Below are 11524 nucleotides of genomic sequence, written 5' to 3'. Positions count from 1 at the left end.
TAGCAGTTGACATATCACTGTAGCTTTTATTTATAGTTTTCCCTTCCTTCCTTCCTTCCTTCCTTCCTTCCTTCCTTCCTTCCTTCCTTCCTTCCATTACTGTTTTTTACTTTTATTTATTCATTTTTATTTTATATGTATGAAGTGCTAGCAAAGCTCAGAAGAGGGTGTGAACACCCTGGAACTAGAGTTATAGACAGTTATGAGCTGCCATATGGGTGCTCTGAACCAACCCCTGTCTGTTGCAAAGACAATTTTCTTAATCATTGAATCATCTCTTTAGCCCCATGGTTTGAATATTCTTAGTGATTAATGACCCTGAATGTTTTCAAACATACTTGTTGGTGGTTTTTTGTCTGTTTAAAAACAGTTTGATATACCCCAGGGGGAGTACGAACTTCTTAAAAGCAGTGGATGATATTAAGCTTCTGATCCCACCCCACCCCCCCAGTCTCCATCTCCCAAATGCTGGGATTAAGGGTAGGGCCACCACTAACTCCCAGTTTATTCAGTGCTGGGGACCAAACACAGGCTCCCAAGTATAATAAGCAAGCACTCTACCGACTGAGATACATCCCAACCTTTTTCCCGTTTTAAAAATCAGGCAGTTTTATTACACTGGATTTTGAATTCTTTATATACTTTGTGTATTAGCCCATTTTTAGACTTGTAGCTTGCAAGTGTTTTCTCACTCTATCGACTTTCTTCATTCTGGTAACTCTCCCTCTGTGAAGAAGGCTTCTTCATTGCTTATGCTTTTGCATCATAGTCTCCAAAACCCTTTTTCATAGTAATTTATGAAGGGTTTCTTATGTTTTGTTATGGTAGTCTTACAAAGTCTTAAATCCACTTTCACTATGTTTTTCTGTGTTTATAATATATACTTGATAAAAGATCATCAGATATGTAAAAATTATACTGAAGAAGTAGATGGAGTATTATTTCTCACTTGGTACAGTTCCATATCCCACTTTTTCTCTTTTTAGTTTTTTAGTCATATATTTATATTTTTCTTTTTATTGAATATAGGTTTTTATACATTTTGAATATAGTTTCCTCCTCTCCAATTCCCCACCCACCCAAATCCATACCTCTCTTTCTTGCTCTCATTAGACTACAAAACTGACATCTAGCTAAAAAAATAAAAATAAAATAATTAAATTAACATAAAATAAAAGTGAACAAACTAAAATAGGACAAGACAAGCTAATAGAACAAAAGGAGCTAAAGAAAATTCACAAGGAACCCATGTAGACACAGAGACAACATAAGTTCAAGCACACAGGAATTCTATAAAAGCATAACACTGGAAACTATATTATATATGCAAAAATCCTGTAAAGGAAAAATTAAAATAATCCCCTTCCAAAGAATTATAAGATGAAGATTCTCTAAAAATACCATCAAGTTTATTTTGTGTTGGCTATTTAATGCTGGACATGAGGGGCGGGGGTCTGTCCTTGAGAGTAGTTTGTATGCCCAGTGAGACTCAGTGACTTGCTCATACATCATTAAGAAGCCTTCTCCTGCAGGGGATGGGAAACAATACAGACCCACAATTGCACAATATGCAGAGTTTTCACCATGGAATGCTTAGTCCTGAGTGGTATTTCTCCATTAAACCACTTTCCTTAGAGATGGAAGAACCTTATGAAAGAAGAGGCAGAAAAATTATAAGAACTGGTGAGAATGGAGGACACCAAACAAACAAGGCCTTTCAAACATAGCAAGACTAAAACATGTATGAACTTACAGAGACTGTGGCAACATGCACAGGGCCTGAATGGGTCTACACCTAATTGGTTCCAGTCCTGAGAGGGGAAGTGGACATACCCCACTTTAGTGAATAAAACAGTAACTATAAGATGAGTAAGAAAATTGAGGTCCTAAATAGCACTATAAACCAACTAGGTACAGAAGAAAACAGAATACTTTATTCCATACTAATAATGCACACATTATTCCCAAATGTGTGAGACATTTTCCAGGATATACTATATGTTAAGTGACAAAAATATAATAGAAGATTTTGAAATATGGTATAGAAAGTATCATCCCTTACCTGAGGGACAGAGTTAGAAATTAGTGCCAGAAGGGGGAAAAAAAACCCAAACCATAAAACAGTGGATGTCAATACTGAAGACAACAAAAGGAATAATTAGGTTGAACATTGGATAAACAATATAAAGAATAAAGTATACAAGTAGCAGTGAACCCTAAACTTGGTTCTATGAAATGTCTGACAAAATTGACAAGCTATTATGTATATAGGATAAGAAGGACATTTTACCCTAGATCCCTAGGCTTTTTAGTCTCAGATTCCTGGTCACTTAAGCAGTGCCCAGGTATGGATTTCCATCTTGTGGAGTGGGTTTTAAATTAAATCAGTTATTGGTTAGTTACTTCCACAAGCTTTGTGCCACCATTACCCTTGCATATCTTTGATGTAGTTCATCATTGTAGATAAAGTGTTTATGCTTGACTTGGTGTTTACCCTTTTCTTTTGAAAGCTCTGTAGGGGGGCGCTGAAAGGTGGCTCAGTGATTAAGAGCACTGACTGCTCTTTCCGAGGTCCTGAGTTCAAATCCCAGCAACCACACAGTGGCTCACAACAATCCGTAATGAGATCTGACATCCTCTTCTGGTGTGTCTGAAGATAGCTACGGTGTACTTACATATAATAATAAATAAATATTAAAGAAAGAAAACTCTATAGGTACCAGTTTGATATTTCCATATTCAATGAGTTGTTTAAGTTAGGGCTTCAACAATGGGGCCTTGCTGTCAGTTTGTGGAGAATAACCTATTGTCTTGACAACACCCTGGATTGTTTTGGGGTTTTCTTGGGTTCCCTCTGGCTAAAAACTTAATTACATATAACCTAATCCAGGTAATGGAAACTTCATTTTGTGAGAAGAGATGGCAGTTGGGACTTGGTTTTCCTTCATATTTGGTGATTTTACTTAGATTGCCTACATATATGTATATGTATGTATTCATATATATTTATGTATATGTTTATGATGTATATGCATACGATGTATATGTATAGGTAGCTTCTGCTGAATTAGGTTACCATACTACCCCTAAATGGCTATTATTTTAGCTGTCTCTCCCCATGCACCTGCTTATATTTTTCTTTCCTATCTACCTCCTCACTTGATACTCCCATATCTATATCTACTTACAGCCATATCTATATCTATCTATTTTATTTCCCTTTCCTAATGAGATTTATCTGTTCTCTCTAGTTTCTTTCTCTATACCTATTCTCTAGGTTTCTATGGATTATAGCTTGGCTATCATAGACTTATCAGCTAATATCAACATATAAGTAAACACATACCAGTTTTGTATTTCTGGGTATGAGATACCTCACTCGGAATGATTGTTTTCTAGTTCTATCCATTTGCCTACAAATTTCATGGTTTTAAAAGACTGGGTAATAATTTGTTGTGTAAATGTATCACATTTTCTTCATCCATTCTTTTGTTAAGGAACATCTAGACTATTTCTGATTTTTGTATATTATGAATAGAGTAGCTTTGAATATGGTTGAGCAAGTGTCTCTGTAGTGGTACAAAGCATTCTTTGGGTATATGCCTAAGAATGGTTTAGCTGAGTCTTGAGGTAGATCAATTCTCATTTTAGAGAAATTGCCACAATAATTTCCATAGTAGCTATATGCATGTGCATTCCCATCAACAGTATATGTGTTCCTCTCATTCTGTATCCTTGCCAGCATGAGCTGTCACTTGGTTTTTGATCTTAGTCACTTTTAAAGATATAAGATGAAGTATCAAATTAATTTTTATTTGCATTTCTTGATGGCTAGGGATGTTGAACATTTCTTTTGTTGTTGTTGTTATTTATTTATTTTGTGTACAGTATTCTGCCTACATGTATGCCTGCAGCCCATCAGATCACACTATAGATGTTTATGAGCCACCATCATGTTCTTTCTGGGAATTGAACTCAGGACCTTTGGAAAAGTGGCCAGTTCTTTTAACCATTGAGCCATCTCTCCAGCCCCTGAACATTTCTTTAAGTGTTTCTCGGCCATTTGAGTTTTCTCTATTGAAAATTTTATGTTTAAATCTGTGCCCCCAATATATAACTGGCTTGTTTATTTTCTTGATATATAGTTTCTTTATTTCTTTATATATTTTAGAAATTTACTCTCTGTTGGATGTGGCATTGGTAGAAATCATTTCCCATTCTATAGGGTGTTCCTTTGTCCTAGTGATGGTATCCTTTGCCATGCAGAAACTTCTCAGATTCACGAGGTCTCATTTATTAATTGTGGATCTTAGTGCCTGTGCTAACATTGTTCTATTCAGAAAGTCTTTTTCTATGCTAATGAGTTCAAGGCTATTCCTCACTTTCTCTTCTATCAGCTTCAGTGCAACTGGTTCTATGTTGAAGTCTTTGATCCATTTGGATTTAAATTTGTGCAGAGTGATTAGCATGGATATATTTGCATTCTTATACACCCAGCCATCCAGTTTGACCAGTAACATTTCTTGAAGATGTTTTAGTTTCCCATTGATCAACATGCCTGTTTTTGTGCCAATAAACACACTGTTTCATTTACTACAGTTTGTAGTGCGATTTGAAATTTGGATTGATGAGACTTCTAGGAGTTCTTTGATTATTCAGGATTTTGTTCAATTATCTTGGGTTTTGTTGTATTGCCATATAAAGTTTTGTCTTTCAGAATCTGTGAAAAATGGTTGGAATTTTGATGGGAATTGCATTGAGCATGTTCATTGCTTTTAATAGGGTGGCCATTCTTGTTATGCTAATCTTACCCATCTATGAACATGGGAGCCCTGTCTATCTTCTTATATTTTCTTCAATTTCTTTCTTTAATGATTTGAAGTTTTATCATATACCATTTTCACTTGGTTGGAGCTATCATAGATATTTGTATTATTTGAGACTCTTGTGAAAGTTGATGTTTCCCTAATTTCTTTCTCGGTCCATTTGTCATTTCTGTATAGGTGAGCCACTGATTTTGTGAGTTAATTTTGCATTCAGACACTTTACTCAAAGTGTTTATCAGCTGTAGGAATTCCCTGTTGCAGATTTTCTGGTCACTTATGTATAGTATTATATGATCTGCAAATCAAGTTACTTTGATTCCTTCCTCTCCTGTTTGTATCCACTTGACCTTCTTTAGGTTTCTCATTGCTCTTGCTAGGACTTCAAGTACTATATTGAATACATATAGATAGAGTGGACCTTTCTTTAGTGGAATTGCTTTGACTTTCCCTCTATTTAAGTTGATGTTGGCAATGGGCTTGCTGTAAACTTCCTTTTTTATGTTGGGACACGTAACTTGTATCTCTAACGTCTCCAGGATTTTTATCATGAAGAGATGTTAGACTCTTTTAAATGGCCTTTCCAAATCTAATATTATGATCATGGGGTGTTTTGTCTTTCTGTTTGCTTATATGGTGGATAACATTTATCGATTTATGTATGTTGAATCATCCCTGGGTCTCTGGGATGAGGCCCACTCACAAGAACCTTTAAGAGAAGATGAAAATCTTCTGAAGATATGGAATTTACAAATGGGAAATATAACTAAACCAATAAAGATGAAACAATAACTGTGTGAACTGAATAACTGACTATGAGTTTGCAGGGCATCTAGTTATATATAGAGAACAGAGGACATGAGATTTGGGTTATTTGGTTTCAAAAGCCTTCCCAGTCCCACGATTTTAGAGACCTGAGCTGATATTATGCAAGTGTTAATTATATTTTGCTTCTTATGACACACATGAGATATGTCTTCACTGCCTTGAGTAATGTTGAATGCCCTAACTCCTTTCTTAAAACCAGAAAGTTCCGTTCTCACTGCAGCATACCAGGCTGGGTGGTCAGGCTGTCTGCCTCAGATATGAGATCAGCTCAGGAGGCCATCACTGTGAGCCCTCTGACAGTGACTAGATACCAGAACTCTGCACATTCTGCTCTCTCTGCTTATGATTCCCGCCCAACTGTACTGCAATGTGCTTTCAAGCAGGCAAGCAGAATGAAGACCTAACCTGGTCACTTATTATGTCTACCCAACTCTTCAGACCAAGTCTAAATCCAGTATCAGACCATGAAGTGCCATTGATGAGCTATAAAGAAGAAAAGGGGTAAAAAGGCAGTATGACATTTCTCCTTCTCTGACAGTGTACATAGACTACTTCTCTTCCTCCATTAATTAAAGAAAACAGATGACAAGCTCTGGGCACTTCAGATAAAGTCAGATTTCATGGTTCTTTGTTTTGATTGCCATATATTCAAATATAGATTGAAATATAGATACCTAGCCTTTATCACAACCCTGCTGCTTCTGCTAATAAAGGGAACAAAACAAGATACACTTTCCATTTCAAAAGCACAGGTCAGTCACTGTACATGGGACCTTCTGGAATTGACTACCTGAGAAATCTATAACAGGTAATTTACAGAAGCAGTGGTTGGAATAGGCTTTATGGTGATAGAGCAATCTGATATTCAGTTCATAAAAATTTGAAAAATCAAAGACCTGACTTAAAATGTGACATCTTAGAACAAGATGCTATGGGATATGACTAAGTGGTCTGAGCCTGAGAGAATCAGGCAAACATCTATAGCACATGAATAATAGGACCTGAATTAGAGAAGAGATATGGGAAAAGATAAAGCCATATCAAGGACACGTTAATTGAGGGAAGTAGAAAGATTCCCAGGATCCAGCAGGTATCTTTTTCTTAAATATAACTAGTGTAATATATTTGTACGCTATATATAAATAACTCCAGGCTTTCATTGGGCAGGTGGACAGCTCCTAAACGACCCAAGCAAGAGAACCTCATCAAGTTAGCATTATACATGAGATGCTGCACTATTATTATACAAATGATTACTTAATTAATTGTGTGATATTTGTTGAATATATTTAAGTGCTTCATATTCTTCTATGAGTTTTATATGAATTTGAAAGTTAAAGAAACTAAAAGAAGTTTTCAGTTACACATAGATGAAAGATTGAGAAGGTGATCTATTAATCAACATATCACATATCTCTCTATTATCTATCTTTTCATCATCTATCATTTGTCTATTTATCATCTCTTTATCCATCAATCTATCAATAAGTATTATGTACAGATTAAAGAGAAGGTTATATTAGCGGTTATCTTAAAAATGGACTTATTTGCTAGTTCAGGTTTTCAGATTCACTATATTAATTCAATCAAGTGTTAAAATATTATGTGAGTCTAGAGAGATACATACCCTTGTTTATTTGTTCTCCCTCCCAATAACTAGTCATGAAGTCTGAGGTTTATTGAACACAGTAGCATTCCCTGTCTCGTGTGAGCTAACACTTCCAGAGAGAATAAGGAGAGTGGATAGAGGTTAGGGGAAGAGAGGAGGAAGATGCTGGGAGGGTATAGACAATGTGAAAAAAGGGAAAAATAATCTCAGCGAAGTGAGATGATAAGTATTTATTAGCATGGCCGTTTCTGTATTTTAGACCAGAATATAGCAATGGTGCTTTGCCTTATTTTTTCTCCACTCTCCCATCAAGCCCTCAATTAGGCCTTGAGAAAGGAGTCAGTGAACCTCTAAAACTTTCCGCTTAATCACCTATAGCGAATGCTCATTTAATGACCGCCTTTTCGTACCAGACAAGAAGTAGCAATGCTTTTAGCAAAGGGAATGGAATGAGAAAGAAATTGCCTAATCATCCCAGCTCATGCAGTGCTTTGTGAGAAAGATTATTGAATTTTCAGTCTCTGCAGAATTTTAATGAAGCTCCGTCTTGCTAGAAAACCCAGCCTTTTGTCAATAGAGTTCAATAACTCGACCACCCATGTAATAAGATGGACCAGTTGAAATCTTTCACTCGTTCAAGGCCAAAGGTGTGCATGGAAATGTAGAAACACTTTCCTCTGTGTCTACGGCAATGGATTACACCTGTGCAGGTCATGAATAATATGCTATGATAGGAACAGCATATACTTGTTTATTTCTTAGCCTTTGTTAAGTAACACTTGACATAACACATCTTGTTAGCACCAGTTGTGTGCCAGACACTCAGCTAAAGCATTTCACATACAATCATTCTTCTTTTAAAAATATATTTATGATATATTTTTGTATATGTGTATATGAGCATTGGATAAATGTACCTGCTGATGCCAGAAAATGGTATCAGATTCCTAGGGGGACAATTTGAGATAATCTTGAGCCACCCAACAAGGGTGATGAGAAACTGGACTAAACTCTAGTCTGCTACTCGCACACTTGACTGCTGAGCATCTACTCAGTGCCTATTTGAACAACTCTAAAAGGTCATTTCACTACTTTCACTTCGTACATGATAAAGCTAAAGTAAATGGTAGATAGAACAATGATTCGCCTCATTCCCAAAGATGGGAATACACTAATCTTTGATTCATAAAAACCTGTTACCCAGTGTTGCAAAACAGACTTTGAAAATGTCCTAAAAAACCTTGAGATTGAATGAATATCTTTTGGGGTTCAGTGTTATTTTATTTATTAATCGATTATATTATTGATTGATGGGACTGAAGAGTGTCTTAGTTGGTGTTCTATTGCTATGAAGACACACCATGACCATTGCAACTTTCATAAAGGAAAGCATTCTTTTATTCTAATAATTTTTTATTATTATTTTACTTATTCACTTTACATCTCACTCACTGCCCCTCCTAGTCACCCCCTCCCACAATTCCTTTCCCCCAACCCCCTTTCCCCTCCTTCTCTGCAAATGATGAAACCTTCTGGGTATACTTCCACCCTAGCACAAGAAGTCTCTGTGAGGCTAGGTGCATCTTCTCCCACTAAAGCCAGGCAAGGCAGCCCAACTAGAACATATTGCATGCATAGGCAACAGCTTTTGGGATAGCCCCAGCTCCAGTTGTTTGGGACCCAAGCTACTCTTCTACTACACATGTGAGAGGAGGCCTAAGTCCAGCCCATGTATATTCTTTGGTTGATGCTTCCAGTCTCTGAGAGCCCCAGAAGTCCAGGTTAGTTGACTCTGTTGGTCCTTTTGTGAACTTCCTATCCCCTTAGGGTCTGCAATCTTCCCTTCTGTTTTTCCATAAGTGTCCCCAAGCTCCATCCACTACTTGACTATGGGTGTCTGCATCTGTCTGAGTCAGCAGCTGGGTGGAGCCTCTCAGAGAACAGCTATGCTAAACTCCTGTCTGCGGGACTTGCTTATAGTTTCAGAGGTTTAGTCATTCTTATCATGGCAGGATACATGGTTGACAGGCAGTTAGACATGGCGCTGAGGAAGTAGTTGAGCATTCTACATCCAAATCCACTGGTAGCAGGAAGAGAGTGAGCTTCTAGGCCTGGTATGGGTTTCCAAAATCTCAAACCTCACATTCAGGGGCAAACTTCCTCCGAAACTGTCATAGTTCTTTATCCATCCTAAGTACTGTCATTCCATGATGACCAATCATTCACATATATGAGGATCATTCTTATTCAAACACCACAATGAGATATGAAACATTAGGTTTCAGTCTTAGGGCACCCATACAGGTTGCAGACTTTCCTTGACTTCCCTGTTCTTTCCCTTCCTTTATTCTAGATGCTCCCACCCACAATAATACTTCCTCTCCTACTTTCATGTCATATATAATATATATACATACATATATATATATATATATTGCCTATAATATGTATTTTGCATATGACAGAAATCATGAAATATTTGCCTTTCTGGTTTATTTTGTTTAGTATGATGATATACCATTTCATCCATTTTCCTGAAAATGATATAACTTCATCCTTTGTGTCTGAATGAAGCTGAATTCCATATACACACCCTGTTTTACTTATTTATTCATCCTTTGATAGATATGTCTGCTGATTCCATAACCTGGGTACTGCTATCTGTGCAGCATAAGCAATGGATGTGCAGGCATCTTGTGTTGTGCTCATTAACCAGGTAAGTTGATACATCACAGTGCCTTCTAAGAGAGAAGTCCAGGATGGTAAACAATTAGGGGATGTGGGGATGGAAGCTGAGGTTTGGAAAAGGCAGAGAAGGATCATGATAAGGCCACCTCTAGAAGCCCGAACAGGTACTAAGGTGAATGTTACCTACAACAAACAAACATGAAACCAATAACATAAAAACAAAGCAAAAATCAAAAGCACACACTCAAAAAAAAACATGGAGTCCATTCCATGTTAGAAAACTGGGCCTAGAACCTCCATACAGTGTGGTTGATATACCCAGGGCCACTCTGTTGGATAAAACTGATTTTTCCTTCCCAAGCAAGGATCAATCACAAGTAACTTCTTTATTTAGGGATAGAACTTTGTGTTCACTTGCCCTTCTCTGTACTAGGATGTTCTTTGTCTTATTTGAACCTGTGCAGGTCTTGCGTGTCCTGTCATGGTTTCTGTGAGTTCATCTGTACATCAGCTCAGAGTGTCTGCAAGTTGATATTTCCTGGAAGTCATATATCACCTCTGGCTCGTACAAGCCTTCTGTTTACCCTTAAGTATAGATCCCCGAGCCTTGAGGGAAAGGTTTGATAAACATATCCTATTTGGGCCCGAGTACTCCAAAGTCTCTCAGTCTCTGAACGCTGTCTCTGTATTAGTTACCATCTACTGCAAGAAGCTTCTCTGATAAAGGCTGATCTATGCCCTGATCTGCGGTAAAGCAAGATGTGACTAGGAGTCATTTTATTTCTATGTTCATTGAACAGAGTAATAAGAGTAGGATTTCCCTCTAAGGCTTATGGTCTGTCTGCCTCGTCTTGGATTTTTGGTCATTTTACCAGTGTGAGGTCTGAGTTTCATCTCAGTAGGCCTTAAATTTGAAGAAAAGTTTCTCATTATTGTCATAATATTTGTGTCATCATTGCACCAATCTATCATGCAAGCAGGCCAGGGTTATAGACTCAAGAGTTTATAGCTGGATAGCACTAATGATCACTTTTCTTCTCTGCTACAGTCCAGCCCCATGGACACTAGCTAGGAGGGGTGAAACTTCTTGTTGGACATCAGATCAACAACTTTTGAAAAAAAGCAACAACTTTTGATGTTTGGGGGTGCCTATGGAACCCATAAGGCCAATACCTCAACAAAACCCGTTCTTAGTGCTGTAGATTTTATTTGGTGGCATAAGATTTCGAATGGCGGCATTGGCTCCATTACATGATGACTTCACATAAATGTCTTTCACATGTGTATAAGTTTTAGGAAGATTCAACAACAGTAGGTTTCTGAATAGCTTTTAGAAAGCCTTTTAGCTTTTGGCTAATTGTCCCTCCCCATATTTCTTCTTTCCCCTGTCATCCCATTCTCCTCCCCCATTTAATCCTCCCATTCTAGTTTACTCCTTTTCTCTTTATTACAACATATTCTATTTCCCTTTCTTTTTCTTTTTTTTTTTTTGTTTTTTTTTTTGCTTTTGTTTTTTTGTTTTTTGTTTTGTTTTGTTTTGTTTTTTTGTTTTTTTTTTGGTTTTTTGAGACAGGGT

This window comes from Mus caroli, chromosome 12 (genome assembly GCF_900094665.2).
Source record: "Mus caroli chromosome 12, CAROLI_EIJ_v1.1, whole genome shotgun sequence".
Taxonomy (NCBI): domain Eukaryota; kingdom Metazoa; phylum Chordata; class Mammalia; order Rodentia; family Muridae; genus Mus; species Mus caroli.
The sequence above is the reverse complement of the archived record's forward strand: the minus strand, read 5'-3'. Positions refer to the sequence as shown.